The sequence below is a fragment of the Aphis gossypii genome, unplaced genomic scaffold (genome assembly GCF_020184175.1).
Source record: "Aphis gossypii isolate Hap1 unplaced genomic scaffold, ASM2018417v2 Contig00458, whole genome shotgun sequence".
NCBI classification, from domain to species: domain Eukaryota; kingdom Metazoa; phylum Arthropoda; class Insecta; order Hemiptera; family Aphididae; genus Aphis; species Aphis gossypii.
Genome location: NW_026083115.1, coordinates 212,404 through 232,099, shown reverse-complemented (window position 1 = coordinate 232,099; position 19,696 = coordinate 212,404).

The window sequence follows — 19,696 nt, the reverse complement described above, 5'->3', positions numbered from 1 at the left end:
AAATTATATGTACATTTTCATAATATGTACGTATGAATTTAACATTTTTATATGTGAGGGTATTTTTGAGTTTTCATTCATAATATTATTATCCTACCTATAAATTATTCACAACGTTAATTTATAATACTAACTATAAATAATTAATACAAACAAGTATCCAATAACAATTTAAATTGTATTCATTATTATTAGGTTTCAAAAATATTAATATAAAAAAAAGGTTATAACATATATAAAAAAAAAAAATATAAAATTAAAAGTCTTCTTCGTCATCTTCACTGTCACTAGTTTCGTCAGAATTTATAGTTATAATAATTGGTTCTAAAATCTCGTCCCGTAACCCTTCTTTTATATAATCCGATTCCTGCTATTGTTCGCAGTGCTTGACACAACGCTTCCAATCATCGACCGTTACTGAGTCTATGACTTCGTTTACCAGTTTTTCGACATCGGCAATTTTAAAAGTGGTGTTCAATTCTGCCACTTTATTTTTAATTTGAGCCCATATAAGCTCAATGGAGTTATACTGACAGTGGTATGGTGGCAATCGTACAACTCTATGTCCCATTTCTAAAGCAATGCCATCAAGTTCATATTCCTTTTCCCTAGGCGTTACAGCTTTTACCCGTTCACGTAACTAACTCACAGTTTCAATCGACGAAAAATCTATACATATTTCTGTTAACCACTGTTGAATATCAGATATTTTTGGCGTTTGACTTCGGGTAATTTATTGTTGTAGTGGAGTGGCATGACGCGTTGTCCATAACTATAATGGATGGTTCTTCCAAATGTTTCAACATTTGAATGAACCATTCTTTAAATATGGCCGAATTCATTTGGGTATGGTAGTTTACACTTGTGCCAGATTGACAACGGAACACTAAGTTCGAACCTGCTACAAATCCAAACGAACTTGACCCGGCATGGCAGATAATCAAACGACTCCCTTTTCCAGTAGGCACCTTCAACCCTTCGGAGTTTTGTTCGTTCTGCCATATGTATCTACGAGTATGGTTTTGATTTACCCAGGTCTCGTCCAAATAAACGACAGGGCGCGTATCATTATTGTGCCTTAAATTACACATTGTTCGTAAAAAATTTACTCGCATTGCCACTATATCGTTCCTCTCCATAAGGAATTTTCCACCATCGTTACATTTCTTGTATTTGAAATGTAAGGACTATAAAATTCGCCACATAGAAGTTTTGGATCCCTTATAATTAGTTTTTTCATGGTACTTACTCAGTAGTTTAGTTGATGTCGGATATTCATGATTGTCGTAGAACTCATGAATAGTTCTCCGTACAATATCCGCATCAAAGTCGTCAATGTCCGTTGCATATTTAGCTCACTTATATTATTTTCGCGGAGAAGTAAATGATGGCTTTGAAGGGCAAGTGGTTTTTCTTCTGGTATTTAAACTTTTAATCACAGATAAAATAATTAACTATATTACATTTCCAACAAATTTATATGCTAATCAAATTTACTTAAAAAATGGAAAACCTTACTCAGAAACAAATACTAATGAAATAAATGATTTTATTGGTTTGAATTTACTAATGGGCATAAAAAAACAATGCAGCTATCGGGATTACTGGTTTTCTGCTCCAGATTTACACGATGATTAAATAAGTAATATTATGCCAGTGAATAGGTTTAGTTGGTTGTAATCAGATTTATATCTGAACGACAATTCCGTAATTCCAAAAACAGGAGACGCCAACTACGATAAATTGTACAAGGTAAGGCCATTTCTCAATTTAATTTAAAAAAATAGTCAGGCAGTATACAATCCAAATAGAATAGTAGCTATAGATGAATCAATGATAAAATTTAAAGGCCGTCATTCATCCAAACAATATATACCTAAAAAACCTATAAAAGAGGATATAAAGTAGGGGCTTTGGCAGACAAGTACAGGTACCATTGGAATTTTGATGTCTATACAGGAAAGTCTGGTGATACGGTAGAAAAAAATTTGGGAGCACGTGTAGTGAAAAACTTATCTGCACCACTTAAAAATAAAAATTATTTTTTATACTTTGACAACTATTTCACTAGTTATCCGCTTATGCCGTACTTGAAATCAAATAGGATTTATGCTTGTGGAACAGTAAACATGACAATAAAACATTTACCACAGCTAAAAGATGACAAGTCCTTAAAACAAGGAGAATATGGTTGGAATACCGATCAATTTGCAATATCAATTATTAAATGGAAAGATAAACGATCAGTTAGTCTTTTATTTAATTTCCATAATCCAACTGAAATTGATATTGTACCTAGGAGAGCGAAAGACGGAACTTTGACAATGATACCTTGCCTGAAAATTTTAAAAGACTTTAATGAAAACATGAATTGCGTCGATAAATTAGATCTAAACAAAAAGTCCTGCCAAATTGACCGCAAAAGCCAAAAATGGTGGCACCATATATTTTTCCATTTCATCGATATAGCTGTTGTAAGTGCACATGTTATATATACTCAATCCACTGGAACAACAATAACTATGAAAAACTTCCGACGTGATATTTCAAGGGAGCTAATAAACAAAACAATTGTTTGTAAACGTCAATCTAAAAGCACTAAAAAATCACTAGCGGAAATTAAAAAACACAAGCTTGTGTAACTGACTCACTTCGTTTGGAAAAATTAGCTCATCAACCGAAAATATTAACAAGAAGAAGATGTGCAAAATGCAGCACAAGAGAAAAAGAAGCAAGAACTGAGTGGATGTATGCAGTATGTAACGTTCCACTTAGCATAACGAAAAACCGAAACTGTTTTGCTGATCATCATAAGTAAAACTGGTAAATCATTAGAATAAGACAGTATAACTAAAATAGTTTAGAACAAAACAAAAAATATTTTTTTTTCAATTTGAAGTCAGTGCAAGCCAATAATGAAACATATAAACATATAAGCAAATATAATAGTAGTAGTAGTACCTAGTAGTAGTTTTTTTTAATTAAAAACTGTATATAACTTTAATTTATTATTATTTACGATAAATCTGATAAAAAGTCTTGGAACTATGATTTGATATACGTTTTAATGTATTGATACATATTTTTTAGATTCTGAACGAAGTGATGAATGTATTGATTTTACAATGACGTGTGTTTTTTTTTTTTTTATTTTTGTGTCTGTCACCACGTTTTGGAGCAGTAAAAGTGCTCCGATTTTAAAAAGTGGGCCCTGTTTCGGATAGGAAAGTGAATGTAGTTTGTACTGTGGGGGGTCAAAAGTAAAAAATTTCCAATAGTTTTCAAAAGCGCCGGGAAAAACCAAAAAAAAATGACGGAAAAACGGGAATTTTTACGCAAAACCAGTTTTCGACCAAATCGATTTTTTTTTATGGTTGTAATTCAAAAACTAATCACTGAAAATACTTGAAATTTTCTCCAAATGTTAATGTCAGTGGTATCCGTATATAGTTAAATTTTCAAAAAATTTTGACTTTTTTTGAGTTATTTATAGACAACTGAAATTTTCAATTTTTCTAAAAAAATATTTTTGAAGTGTCGATAAAATTTTTTTGGCCCTATCAAAATACTTGAAAATTTAATACAAAGTTCCTCATAAGTTATTATTATAGTGATTAAAAAATTATAAGAATACATAGGCACAATTTTTTTTTTATTAGCATTTGAAGTTCAAATATTGACAAAAATTCGTCAAAAGCATGAATATTTGCAAATTATTTTGTAGTTAAAAAAATCATAAAATTGTTTGTGTTCATAACTAAGGATTAAAATTATAATTAAGTTGTCCATAAGTTTTCCTTCAAGTATCTATAGAGAAAACTCGAAGCATCATTATAGGAAAAATTTTAAGTGCGTTTGAATTTTAAATTTTTACGAAATAGCGTAACGATAACGATTTATCCTCAAACGATTTTAAATATTTGTTATTTTTCGAAAAAAAAGTATAAGTCGTAGATACTTGAAAATTTTACCAGTTATTAAGATTGGCGTTTCCTTTACGTGATTTAATTTTCAAAATATTTTGACTTTTTTTGAGCTATTTATAGACAACTGAAATTTGAAATCATGAATATTTGTTAACTATTTGGTAGTTAAAAATTTATAAATGTTTTACTTACTATCAAAAGCTAAGAATTGAAAATTTAATACTATGCTGTCCATAAGTTAAGCTTAGAATAATTATAGAAAAGTTTGAGGATTATTCAATTAAAAAAATGTTAGGAGTGATTAAATTTAAGTTAAGTTAGGTTTTAATTTGAAATCAAAAATTAACGTGTCAAATAACTTTTTACTACTAAAAATTTTTCGATTTTTGTTATTTTTAAAAATTTACTGATCGTAGGATCTTGAATCTTTTACTTAAATGTTTGAATTTTCTTTTTTTTACTCATTGTCTAAAAATCCGCGAGTATAGTTAGAATCTTGAATATTTGAATTGCCGCTTTAATTTCCCTCCGGAACCATGTGAGTTATGTCTGATAGTGGCCAGTGATAACGAGGGAACAAGCAAGTTTGTTTATGTTGGCAATCGTTAATTCCAAAATATTATATTGTATAATTATATGGAGGAATGTTTCTATTGTAACTATTCACTATTCTTTTCTATGTTATCAACTATCAATTAATACTTACGTTATAAGTTAGGTTAGGTTAACACATTTCTTGCATACTATATAATATTTTATATTACCGAATGGGGAACTGTAATTATTGTTTTCTAATTCCTCGTGAGTTGAACTTCTATTTTTTTTTTAATTAATTACGCCGCAGTTGTTTTTATTACATAATATTGTTTAAATTGTTAGTTAGAATACTAAATAACCAAGTGATTGGTTTAATTTATCAACGTAGGTAGTTGCTTAATAATAATTTATGTTTGAGAATAAAATATTGGTCAGTCATGCGATTGATGTAAGTTTTTTTGAAATTGTTAATCTGGGTCCATATTATACCATGTTGTGGAGAGTTAAATAAATTCAACTTGTAGGTGACATGTTACCAATATTTTATTACCCGTGTATCCAATATAAAATACGTGACACGACATTTGAACTCGACTTAAGTTGTGTCTTCGAAATGAAAAACATTTGGACCAACACCTTACAAAACATCTCTAATGAATATCCAACGCAAACTGTTGTGATTATGGGCGACTCTGCGCTGCTCGATGTAAATTTAGACATTGCAATACAACCATTCAATTTATTACTAACACTTGTAGTGTTTTCGGTGAGTATTTTCTTGATATGGTGGTATACATTGAGTTACTTAACAAAATGCACCTACATTTTCAGGTCCTACAACCCTGACGTTAATCGAAGCTGCATTAATGTACTATGTACATATGTACCTATTATGCAGTAGATATTAATCATACTGTGATAGTGTGATATTTGGGCCAAAATATACTATGTGCCTGCTACAAACAGTAAAACTCAATCCTAACCTAACCAGGTATAGTAAAATTTTGCATATGTTTTAGAATTTTTTTTTATAAACCTAGTAATATGTATTTTAAAAACTAAAATGAATAACATTTACAGGGTTTTTTTTTTAAATTTTTCTTTATTACCTATGTATTTTTTTCATACATTTTTTTTTTAAATTCATGACCATAGGTGATATTATGGCCCTTACCGGTCCCGGGTTTATCTCCATTGCATCCATGAGACTGGTGATTGAAGTAGGAGTCTCTGCCTATAACATAATTTAATAGTATTTGCATTAATTGTAATTTAAAGCAATATACAATCGTTTTAACATAATAAACATAATACCTACTAATTGACTATGATAACAAAAAGAGTTTTGTACACTTTTAGCTTTTTATGCAAGGCTTCTGCAAATTTGAAGTACCTACATTTCTAATATAAACTATCTTTTAGTATCTTATTATATTAGTATCTTTTAAATTGTAGGTAGTTGATAAAAAGTTATGATGATTTAATTAGAATGTAAGCCCCCCAAAAAAGTCTCTCCCAATACCAACATTTATTAAATTTATCAACTATCATATGTTTAAATAAATATCAATGCTGACAGTGACCTATTTATTTTGGCTATGTACTGGTTTGGGGTTTAAATTAAAAAAAAAAAATGATTGTTTCATTAATAAGGTTATAAATATTCTACAGATACTATTGTTCTATGCAGACACCTATAACATTATAACCTTTATAAGCCACAACCCCGGTAGTAATTTACAAGGGCTCTCTTATAAAAAACAAAAAATGGTTTCTTACATTTATAATATTTATAATCATATAAAATAAAGGTAATAATTGCATTTTCCGTGTACATTTAATATGAATTTACAATTCTTTATCATTAAATAATTAAATAAAATATACAAATTTAAAATAATACTTTTAATACATTTTAATAATATTAAAATATAGGTACCCAGTAAATAAATAATATAATATTAAATACTAGTATTAATAATCAATGGTTCAATGTTTACAAACTGATTCGATGGGAATCCGAGTAACCTAACCTAATCCGAGTCGCGAGTTAACTTAATATTCTTTTCCATTTAGATATGGGCCCCTAATATATTAAACGTTCAGTGGCCCCCAGTAATCGCTGGGTAGCTGGGTGGGCAAAACCGACACTGTTAAAACCTAAACTTACTAATTAGTTATTTTGTTCTTTTGTAAAATATTATACCTATCATTTATTAATATTTCATGTAAATAAGTAATAACTTAGGTATCCTGTTAAATCGTTATGACTAAAGTCTAAATGCATTAGGGATTGCTGATTCAAATAGAAATTGTTTTTAATTTTAATTAATCTAACTCCAAAAAGCAGAAATTAAATAATATGAGTTCAAATGATTTAGTTCCAATTTCGGTAAGAAAATAAATGTGTTAACCTTTATACTGATACATTTGTTATTATTATTTTTTAAATATTGGTACCTAATTGCTTGTTGTTTAAACAATAGGATATAAGCTCATAAAATGACAACCACTAATACTCATAATTGAAAGTTTAAAAATACTGTTATTTGAATGTTATATATTTAATTTTTTTTTTTTTAGGTTTGATTACTAGATGGTTATAGAAAATATAAAACCACCTTGTTATATGTGTAATTGCAAATAATATACATAGGTAAGTACTGAAAACTTACTTTATGTCTTTGTTCGTTAAGAACGTCCCTCAAATCACCAGTCATATGTTTCGCATCCTGCCACCAGCAAACACCAAAATGCCACTTACAGCAAACTTGGCATTCTAGTTAAAAAATAATATACATTGCCATTATTCTTTAAGTATAATAATCATTTAATCATTATAATACATTTGTCCAAATATACTTACTTTTCTTTATTTATTTTTTTTTGGTTGTGTTGTGGCCTTACAGAGCCCTCTGTGTTTTTTTTTGCAAACATGGCATTCTTTAAAATAATTTAAATCAATTTAATATGAGAAATTCATTAATTTTAACACTATATTAGTACACTTATACATACTTGGTTTGTAATTTTTTTTTTTTTTAAAGGCATTTGCTACACTTGTGGCATTTGCAACAACAGTTTCTAAAAAAAAAACAAATTGAAATTAAAACACAATTTATAAAAAAAAATTAAATTTTGGGTTTGCTTACTCTCTGGCGTAGTTTTGGGGGGCTCCATCCCATAATAATTATTATGGACAATGTTATATGCCATCTAGACAAATTTAAAGAACAGTGTTTATTGTAAAATTACAGAATTGATAATGTAAATTTGAATATTATAATGGTGGTTATTTGTAAAAATTCTCATTCGGAATAAAAAGCCGATGCTGTAGGCAAATAAAATTCCGGAGAAACAATTAGTTTTAAATAGTTTAATTTGGATTAGTCAATAAAATATGTAGGTACACTAGTATAATAAAAAAAGTATTATTTAGTTTATCAGTTGGTACTAGGCTTTTTCTCTGATGGCAATGTCACCAGATATTTTTCACTTATTATATTTAAATATGGTTATAGGTTTCAAGCAAAAAGAGTTGTTGACTTTTAAAAAGCACTTATGTTTTCCTATGTTGATTGGCTACCTATTTAAATATTATTTACAAATTGTATTCTTAAGGGTTACATTAAGCATTTTTTTCTGTTAATATTAAATGTATGTGTGTTCCCCATTTAGCATTTATAAAACGTTTTGTGCCACGGTGGGCATAGTGGTTGGCCGCCGTCACCGAACAGATACCGCGGTTAAGCACCACCCGACGTCGCTAGTTCCCGGATGGGTGATCATTCAGGAATTTTAGCGACAAAGCCATGGCACAAATACCCACACGTGTTTAACTTAAACCAAAGCTGGGCAAGTTAGTAATTTTTTTCAACTAGTTGAATTTAAGTTACTTTAATAAAAAAATTAATTAAGTTAGAATATAAGTTAGTTTGGTGAAAATAGTAACTAAAGTTAGAGTAGAAGTTAGAAGTTAGTTTTTTATAGATTAAAAAACTTTTTGTTTTGTTAAATTGTAAATAATAAGTTATCTAACTTCAATTATTGATTTAAACTGAAAAATTGAAATAAATACCTAGTAGTTTGGTCAAAATGTTCTAATTAAGTAAGTAATAATTTCAATTTCTTGAAAATTAATTGGTATATCATTTATTGGTTATTAGAACATGAAAGATGAACAACTTAAAATATTAATATTAAATAATAATACATAATATAATACAATTATAATAGTAACTAGGTAGTTACTTTTTTTTCTAACGAGCTAGATTAGACTATTTTACACATTAAATTAAACTAGTTAAGTTATAAAGTTAATATGAATTAAAACTAACTAGTTAGTGCCCAGCTTTTACTTTAACCCTATTGTTTCAACCTTATACTTCCCACCCTTACCGCCAATAATGGCCATAGTTAATTAATAATAATAAAATTTTAATATTCGTATAATACATGTAGAATTTAAAGAAATTCTAATAGTAATACGTAGCCAGGTGTAAAAAAAAAAAAAAAAGTGAATATTTTACTTACTTTTTTTAGTTCTGTCGAGCTTCGTGACGAAAATGAGATTGAGCTTATAATGCCGCTGACCAAACCACCACTTCCAATATTAATAATTTTCGTTATATTACGTGTGTACTTAAATAAATGTGTGGTTTGTCCCTCAATTAATCTATATAACTAGGTCACTTGTCAAATTTGTACCTAATACAACATTATCATCGAGATTATCATATAATTTATTACCGTCTATCGCCATATAATACTGGTCGTCATTAAATAACAAGTTTTTCGTACTTTTGAAATCGCAATAGTTATCTTAAGGAATTGCGGAGACGTGCAAAGAAATGATACCGAATACCGAATTAATGGGTTTTATATTATATTATCTTCCTACATATATAGTGATCGGCAGTATTTCGTCAAGTGGTACATATTTTATTTTTGATTTCGATTCAGGCTGTTTTATGCTGTTTATGTGGCAGGTACTCGTGTCTCATCATCCAGTTTTGTCTATACCTATCAAAATTTGATAATTAAAAAATAATAATTATAATTATAATTATTATTATTATTATTATAATTTATTATAATTTAATTACATCGTGATTCTGGTGAGTATAATACCTAAAGTTTATATAATGTTAATAGCACCCAGGTATTTAACGCTTGTAATAATATTATTTTAATTTATATGTTATTATTTATTACGCAACTATCAATTTGCAATTTTGATTTGTTCCTGAATTGTATTTATTGATTTACTTTTATGTTATACACTTATACTTTCATATAGTTATGCGTTCATTATACGTTTTAGGTTTTGAACAGAGACGATGTGTGAGCCTAATATATATTATTTGTTAGTAAAGTGTTAATAAGTTTCCCTTAATAATATGGAGTTATGACGACTTAATAAAATTTCCAGTTTCAAACAATATAAAAATAAAACTTAAAAAAAAAAATGGAATATTTAAAATGTCTACAAATAGCTTAAAAATAAGCAAAATATTTCGAAAATTAAATTATGTAGAAAAAAAATAACAAAAATATACCTAGAAACGTTATATTCACATGCATTTTTGATATCATGAAAATAAACATTAAACACTCATAAAAATGTTTTGACTTACACTTGATTTTTTTTTCATAATTATTGTAAGCAAAACTTGTAATAATCGTTTTTTGATAAATTGTTATTTTACGCAATTTTGTAAACATTTTAATTTCAGACGTTTATAAAAAATTTTCCGAATCTGACACTTGAGTTTTTTTTTTAGTTATTTGAAGAAAAACTTAAGGATAACCTTGTTTTGTATTTTTTAACTTTAGGTATAAAATAATAAAACTATGGATTTTAAACTACAATATTACTTTCAAATTTTACCGATTTTTACAATTCCTTAAAAATTTAAACTTAAAGCGTTTACAAATAACATTTTTTTTTTTTTTTTAACTGCGATAATAACGACATAAGAAACCTTCTATTACATTTTCAAGATTTTTTTGGAGGTCAAATGTATTTTATCGATATTTCAAAAAAAAAAAGCGGGCAAGTGGGTACCGCTCTGCTGTACCTACATTAGGTGCCGTGTGGATCACTATATATATATATATATATATCACGACTTATAGAAAAATTAATTCAATTTTTATGAAAACTTAGGTCTATGGTTTTAAAATTAAGGGTTAAATACATTTGACAGTATTTGACTTATAATAATTAAGTTAATTTAATACAATTACTCCTTGCACTAAAATATGATACTGATTTTTATTACAAACATAAGCTATAATAACATAACCTATTAATGTTACATCAATGTATAGTCAAAAATGACTATATAAATAAGTGATACTACTAATATTTAATTATTTTTAATTTATATTTATTTTTGCTAACATACATCATTTCGATTTAGATCTGATACATAAGATACATTGCTGCTCAAATTCCTCGTTGCAGATTCTTTGGATCGAATTAAGGTAATTTTATGTTATCACGATACATACATACTCGTACATCAAACTATACCATATATTTCATGGCACTTTTATATGAAGTTTTACACATGAATATCAATAATAATTAAATGTTCTAAAAATTATACAACCAATTATTTTCATTGTAAAATATATAAAATATATTTTAAAAACTAAATTAGTTTAAAAATGTTCTAACTATAACCAATAATAATCAATGTACATAGTGATATATATACTATGAACAGATAAATATTCAGTATGTTTAGTGTATACTATAATTATATACTATGTTAATATTTATTATTTATTGGATTGGATGATATTATATAATACAGGATGTAACAGAAATAACTGATTGATGTAACTTACCAACTTGTGATATATTTTTTCTTCTTTTAAGATTTTTAATTGAAATGTTATGTTACTGCATACTGTTAATTCTCTGTTTTTCATGTGTATTATTGTTACTCTATATACATATAATTTCTGTTATATTGTGTTACACGGTCTGTGAAAAAAGTTTATTAAAAGCCATGAGCTTAGGCGACATTGTCAGATCAAGGAATCCTATGTTTCAATTATAGCTTAGAGCAGGGATTCCCAACCTTTTTATCATCGAGTACCACCAGACACTTTTTCAATCAATACGCGTACCACTTCAATTCTAAAACTAAATTAGGAGTCAAATTTTTTTTAACGTATATTTTTATGATTCATTAATTTCTTAACATTTTTTTTTATTGTTGGATATTTATGAAAGTAAAAAAAAATTTAAGTTAAAATTTCTTTGCGTACCACCTACGAGCTTTCCACGTACCACTAGTGGTACGCGTACCACGGATTGGGAACCTCTGGCTTAGAGTACTATTTCTAACACCACCAATAAAGTTAATCGACAAAATGTATTATTAAATGTTTAGGGGGGTGTTTATTATGTCTCATTTATAATCTATTAGTTACTTTTACATTTATTTGTTTTTATCGTATGGGTTTTTATTACAATTAAACAATTTTTATTTTTTAGAACCTTAGAAATCCTGTGACAATTAAGGTTTTGATTTTGCTGTGTTTAGTTAAGGTAATTTTTGCTGTAACTTTTTTCGTTTTTTGTTGATATGAACTAACCTTGTTTGTTTTTTTAGGTTGTCAGAAGTAATTTTCAGTTTTTTATTTTTTTATTTTTTTTTTTTTTTTACAATTCTCATTGTTTGGGAATTAGTTTTTTGTATCATAAATTAAGTATTCTGTTTGTATTTTTTTTTCGTTTTCGTATTGTATTTTTTTTTTTTTTCAAAAATGGGACGACTATCAAAACGTGCACTTAAAAATAAAGAAAATAAGAAACGATCCCGTGAAAACCAAAGTGTTCATGTACATGAACTTGAAAAAGATAAATTAAGAAAACAACTATGTCGTGCATCTCAAGATATTGTTGTTACAAATCAAATAAAATTACTTAATTTGAAGTGTACATTGAAACGATTGGAAGACCCAGTTTTAAAGAAAGCAAACCAGATCGCCAGTCATAAGAGCATGTTGAAACGATTGCAAGATCCGGATTTCAAAAAAGCACATCAGGTCGCCAGTCGTAAGAGCATGTTGAAACGACTGCAAGATCCAGTTATAAAAAATGCAAACTAGGTTGCCAGTATGAAGAACAGATTGAAACGAATGGAAAATCCAGTTTTCAAAAAAACATATCAAATTCAAAATGTTCGAAACATGAGAAAGCGAAGATTACCATCAGATAGTAGCCTATGTCAAAATGTATCTACTAAAAAAAAACACCAAATTCAATATCTTATAAAAAACGAGAACGGCAAAAAGCAAATGAAACTGGCAGAAGGAATGTTTTGATATCTGAATATATTTTGAAAAGGTCTCAAGGTTTATCAGAAAAATAAAAAATGTTATTCGTGTCATAGATTACGTTTCCCATCCAGTGTCAATAAATGCAACTCTGATATCTTCAGTCGATTGGGAATGTCAATTCCAAGTGATGCCAAGAATACTGTGACGATATGTTCCAGTTGTCTTCCGCATATAAAAAAATCCAAAGTTCCTCCGTTGTACATAGAAATGGTTATGAGTTAAACAGTGTTCCGTCTTCAGTTACGCAATTAAATCAAATAGAAAAGCAAATGGTTTCCCTTAGATTACTGTTTATGAAAATATTCAATGTCTTCGCAGTGATGGACAGCTAAAAATTAAAGGTAACGTTATCAATGTTCCAATAGATCTGACTAAGACTACATCTATTTTGCCAAGGCGTGCCGAAAATTTAGCTGCAGTTAAGATGATGAAGGTAAAATTAAAAAGAAAATCGTGCTTTAAACAGCATTATCTTTATCAAAATGTCGGACCATCATTAGTAGTATCAGCATTGAATGATTTGATTAAAAAACCTCTATATAAAGATGCTGTAATAGACAAAGATTGGCTGGCGCATGTGTCAGAAACAACAAAAAGTTTTAAAAACAGCTCGGATCACGAAAGTGAAGAAACAGATGATGAAGACACAAATATTGAACCAATCAATCCGGGATCAATGGACACGATGATTGAAAACTGTGATTTTGTTTCTTTAGCACCAGGCGAAGGCATGAAACCGTTATCTATTCTTATTGATGACCATGCAGAGGAAAAAGCTTTTCCTGATTTATTTGGTGGTCATCCACGTACAAATAAATCACCTTTAAAAAATTACTCAAAAGTAGTAAGGTCTGAACTGCTGAACGTAGATCGAAGGTTTGCATCGGACTCATCTAACTTGTTTTTAAATGCAAAGTATTAGTAACTCATTGCAAGCAATGTGTAAATTGTTTTACGAAAAAACAAAAAAGGAAACACAACTGCGAATGACGTAGCAAATCCAGCTGTTCTAAACAAAATGATCGATAACGATCAAGGATACCGAATGTTACACAACGTACAAAATTCACCTTCATATCTTGCAGCGATGAGAAAAAATGTTTTTGCCATGGTGCGTCAAGAAGGTCAACCGACATTATTCTTAATATTTAGCCCTAGTGAATCAACTTGGACTGATCTGTTAAAGATTTTGTATAAACTGCGTTACTCCAAAATCGTTGTCTGATGATACTGTCCTAACTTATGCACAAAAATCAGATTTAATTCGACAAGACCCAGTTGTTTGTGCTACTTATTTTGATCATAGGTTTAGAGCACTTTTTAAATTGATCAAGTCCAAAAATGTTATTTTCAAAGAACACAGTGTGAAACATTTCTTTTATCGTGTCGAATATCAACATAGGGGCAGTCCACATGTACACATGCTATTGTGGTTAGACAATGTACCTGTTTTCGACCCAGCCAAACCAGAAACTTTTGGTGCATGTGTAACACTTATCAACAAATACATTACGTGTATGGTAGACGATGGCAGTCCGGCCCATGAGTATTTGCATAAAAATACTCATAGCCATACACACACTTGTTACAGAACTGACAAAGAAAAACAAATGAAAAAGTGACGCTTAAACATACCATATCCGCCAATGAATGAAACCTGTATATTGACTCCGCTAACAGAAGACAGTAATCCGATCACAAGAAAAATTCGTACACTACAATATGAAAAACTTCTGCAATACCTCAGGGACTTCAAGGACAGTGATTCATCTTCACATCCAACATTAGAAGACATTTTACAAAAATTGTCAATTAAAGATGTTAATGAATATAAATCCATTATTCGAACTGTTATCAGACGGCCAACAGTTTTTCTAAAACGTACCATAAAACAACGAATGGTTTCTGGATTCAATGAAAAATTATTCCGTTATGGCAATCTAACATGGATATACAGTTCATATTGGACGTTTATTCTTGTGTTAGATATGTAATCGAGTATATTGGAAAAAGCCAACGCGGAATATCAAAACTAATGAGAGACATTGTCGAAAATCTTAAGTCTTCTACTGATTTATCGGTTAAAGAACAACTGAAAAAAATAGCGTCAACTTTTTCAGGGAGTCAAGAAATCTCTGCACAGGAAGCAGTGTACACTTGCTTAGGTATGAAGCAATGCAATACTTCAATTGGGTATATATTTATAAACACTAGCCATCCTGATAAAAGAACTCGAATGTTGAAACCAATGGCAGTTAGAGGAGAAATGGATCCAAAATCTGACGACATTTTTTTGTGACGGTCTCAATGAATACTATTCATGTAGACCACACAGTCTTGAAGATGTAACTTTAGCAGAATCTTGGCTCCAATTATGAAGTTCGCGGTAAAAAAAAAACGGCTAACAACAGTTCTGATTCTGACACTGATAATGAACCTGATACCACTTATCCGATTGACTCCACTCTAATCGGAAAACCAAACAAGTATATACATAAACGTAAAATCAGAAATCATACGGTATGTTAGGTTTAATGTGGATAAAAATGAACAAGACTTTGACAGAGAAAATATTATATTATTTTTACCATGGCGCGATGAAAAAACTGATTTGTTAGATATTAACTGTAAACAAGTGTATGAAACAAACATTGATCAAATAAAAAAGTTGTACCAACAGTTTAATAAAGTAGAAGAAACCCATTTAGACGATAATGAAATTCAAATAGAAGGAGAACAAGGCCGTAACAATAATCAGCTTGTAGACGATGAAGATTGGGTACCAGATGATGTACTAATAAACGATGTTGGAGATTATGTTGAAAATACCAATACATCAGATGTAGATTCACCTAAAGATGATGGTAAGATAATAGTGCACCTGATAGACAATGAACAGTTTAAAGACTAATCGGATGTCTAAACGACGGTCAACGCCAACTCTTATATCATACAACTAATGTCATAAGAAGTCAATTGTGGGGAAAAGGTCATCCTGCGATGAAGGTATTTGTTACTGGACCAGCGGGAGCTGGAAAGTCAATGCTTATACGTGCATTAGCACAATCTGTAATTCGGATAGCAAATCTTAGACCAGATATAGATGATCTGTCACTTCTTCCCGTATTGCTGACAGTACCAACAGGTAAAGCTGCATATGGAATAAAAGGATTAACACTTCATTCCGCATTCAAATTACCATTGAATCAATTTGCCGGATTGTTACCAAAGTTAAGTTCAGATATTTCAAATACACTACGTTGTCAGTTTGCCAATGTAAAACTTTTGATAATTGAAAAATTATCAAATCGATAAATGAAATTTCCATGGTTGGCATAAAAACACTGAGATACATTGATCAACGATTGAGGTCTATATTAAGAATAAATAAACCATTTGGGGAAATAAATGTAATAGTGTTTGGCAATTTCTTTCAATTAGCACCGGTATTAGCAACACCATTGTACGATAGTTTTGAAGAAATATTGTCTAAATTTCCAAGTGCTGTAGAAATGTTATCGATTAAATCTATTTGGGAAACATTCAAGTTTTATGAGTTGACTGAAATAATGCGCCAAAAAGATGACAAACAATTTGCAATGATGTTAACAAAGTTGGCCAGAGGACAGTTGGAGGAAGCTGATGTAAAATATTTTCAAAATCTTATAACCCACCTAGACATTACTTTTCAACCACAAGTAATGCATCTTTGGGCTACTAATAACGAAGTCGACGAAATGAACAGGAGAGTGTTTAACTCTATGAATCAAGTTAGTTTCATATCCGAAGCCATTGATACGTCTGCGAAACGATCGGATATTGAATCTGCCAAGAAACTGCCACGACAAAAGACTATGGGTTTAGCTTTAAGATTAGTTTTAAAAGAAACAGCTAAATACATGGTGATAGCTAACATTTCAACCGAAGACGGCATAGTGAACGGTGCAATCGGAGAACTCATGCAAATAAACAAAGGACAGACTGCAGGAGGTAAAGAAGTTACAAAATGAGTTTGGATCTAGTTTGATGAGCCAGATGTGGGGTCACTAACCAGACAGAAGATAAAAAACAAACTAAAACCCGAAGGCGAACACACAGATGATATGTGCAAGTGGACACCAATTGAAATTATAAAATTAGAATTTCAACTCGGTAATGCAGAGCACCATAAAGTAACTAGAATGCAATTGCCCTTAGTGGAAGCTTTGTCATTGACGGTACACAAAAGTCAAGGTGCCACATATCAATCTGTAGCATTTCATATACCCCAAAAGTTCTTGAAGTGCAATATGTTATATGTAGGATGTAGTCGAGCAACTTCTGCTCAAGGTTTGCGTATAGATTACTTTCCTGCAAAGCCACCAAAACCTTCTGCAAAAGTTGAACATGAGATGTGCAGACTCAGGACACCAAGTTGTGCTCTTTTTCCGCGTTTTTCTAGAATTATGACACACAACATGCAACTCTCCTGAATGTCACACAATATAAGGTCTTTAAAAAAATATGAAGCTCACATTAATGCGGATATCGTCCTTTTACAATCTAAAATAATGTTCTTCCAAGAAACTGGTTCAAAATCATCTGACACATATACCATTAAGAACCATACTGAATGCTGTAGAATAGACAGTATACATGCAAATGGTAAAAGTGGTTCAATTTGTTTTGTTGGAGAATCCATTAATTATAAAGAAATAATCTGCAGCACAACATTGCTTCAAGATCAAAAGAAAAAGACACACTTAGAAGCAATTGAAGTTATCATTGAAATTATACCTATATTGGGATATATTCATCGCCAAATTTTCCTGTACAGAAGCTTTGTGATTTCATTGAAACGGTAGCTTCCACCAAAAACAATGTTATCTTTATTGGTGATTTCAATGTAAATTTCAACAAACCGCCAAAATAACTAGTTCAAATATTAAAACATTTTTTACAAAATTACAAAATATTGGTTGTCGGTATTACTACCGATCACGGAACAACCATTGACAATGTCATTACAAATGTTGACATTGCGGCTTTGGTGTACGAGTCCCTCATAAGTGATCACAGACCTATTCTGGTTATGGACATAGATACTTTCAAGGAAATAGAAAAATATTCTGAGACTGTTGATGACCAAATATTACAAGAAGAAGTCAAAAACAATTTTATTAAACCAAACGTTCCTGCAATCGATGGATTTCCTGTGGAAAAATCTAAAAATCGATTAAATCAACTAAGGTCCTGAATAATAATAACTTGGACGATATTGAGTTCATACAGGTTGATAGTGACACTATTTTGGTTCCAGAAACTAAAACTAAATCAACCAAAATAGTTGATTATAATATCATAATTAATGATATTCAATTTATTCAGGTCAATAGTAATACTCTCAAAGTTCCAGAAAATTGCAACATAAGGTCAGATTCATTATTAGAAACAATAAGTGATAATGCAACTGTGTCAAAAAATCCAAAAACAATAAAAATATCAAGTAATAAGAATAAAGTTGAAATAACATCAAGTAGTATATTTTGTGGCTTTACTAACACTGATGGTGAAACATGTTATGCTAATTCTGTCATACAGGTTCTTTTTAATTGCCAATCTCTTGTAAATGAAATTCACAATAATCAACTCGGACCAACACTTCAACATAGCTTACACGAATATACAAGCAACAGTGGGTCATGTGATACTCGAACAATCAGAGAATATTTGGACAACGAGACAATATTATATACTCTGCAACAGCAACAAGATTGTATAGAATTTTTAGAAGCACTTATGCACCGTAGTAGACCTACATTTGAATCTTTATTTGGATTTCAAGAATTGTATACCATTCGTTGCAATACTTGTAAACATGCAACGGCCAACAATGCACCTACAAGTTTGATTCTACATTTTGAGATTCCACAGCACAGATCATAAACTTTGCAAACATTATTTTCAACAAATCAAAGTGTTTGGAATACATTAGATGATTACAAATGCAATAATTGTAATGACATCGGAAGTTCTGAAGATAAACATCAGATAATAGTGGCAAATGAGTATATAGTAATTCAACTAAAACTATTTATTCCAACATTTGTAAATGGTCAATTTGTTCCCAACAAGATAACAGATCTAAAACTTAGTGGCGTACCCACCTCTATTTTGGAAATTGCTGGAGCACAATACAAAACTCAAGCTGCAATATTACATATGGGAGAAAACACGAGTTCTGGCCATTACATTGCATACCTGAGACAAGGAACTTCCAATTGGGTTTGCGCCAATGACACAATAGTTGCAGAAAAAAGATGGCCAAACAACAGCAAAGATGTATATGTTATCATTCTAAAAAGAATGTAAAAATATTTTCCAATTGGAAAAAAACAAAACATAACACAGCTAAAAATAAATTGTTAACTTAACCTGTATACAATCTGACTGTTATTGGATTAAAAAAGGAACGTGTAAACCGCCAACTATTCACTTAGGTACATAATAATATGTATAAGTTGCCAGTCCCAAGCCTGGATAAAAAGTGTGAGGGCACTCACCTTATAATAATTGTTATTTTTTAACATAAGCGGAAACCTAGATTTTATTTTTATTTAAATAATATTGAACTATATATTATTATTCTCACTTCTGACCTTAATACCTTATACTATGTATGTTTGTATTCAATCCTCCAAATACAAACTACAATTTTAATTGTGCGGTCTTAAGATTATCAACATTTATTATGTATTCGCCTAGGATCATAACATATTTTAATAACTTATATAATATCAGTTCTACAGCAAATCCTATCTTCCAGTGTTAAGTATTTAGATGACTTTAGCCTGTATAATAGATGTTATTTTCCATACATAATTTAAATTGTT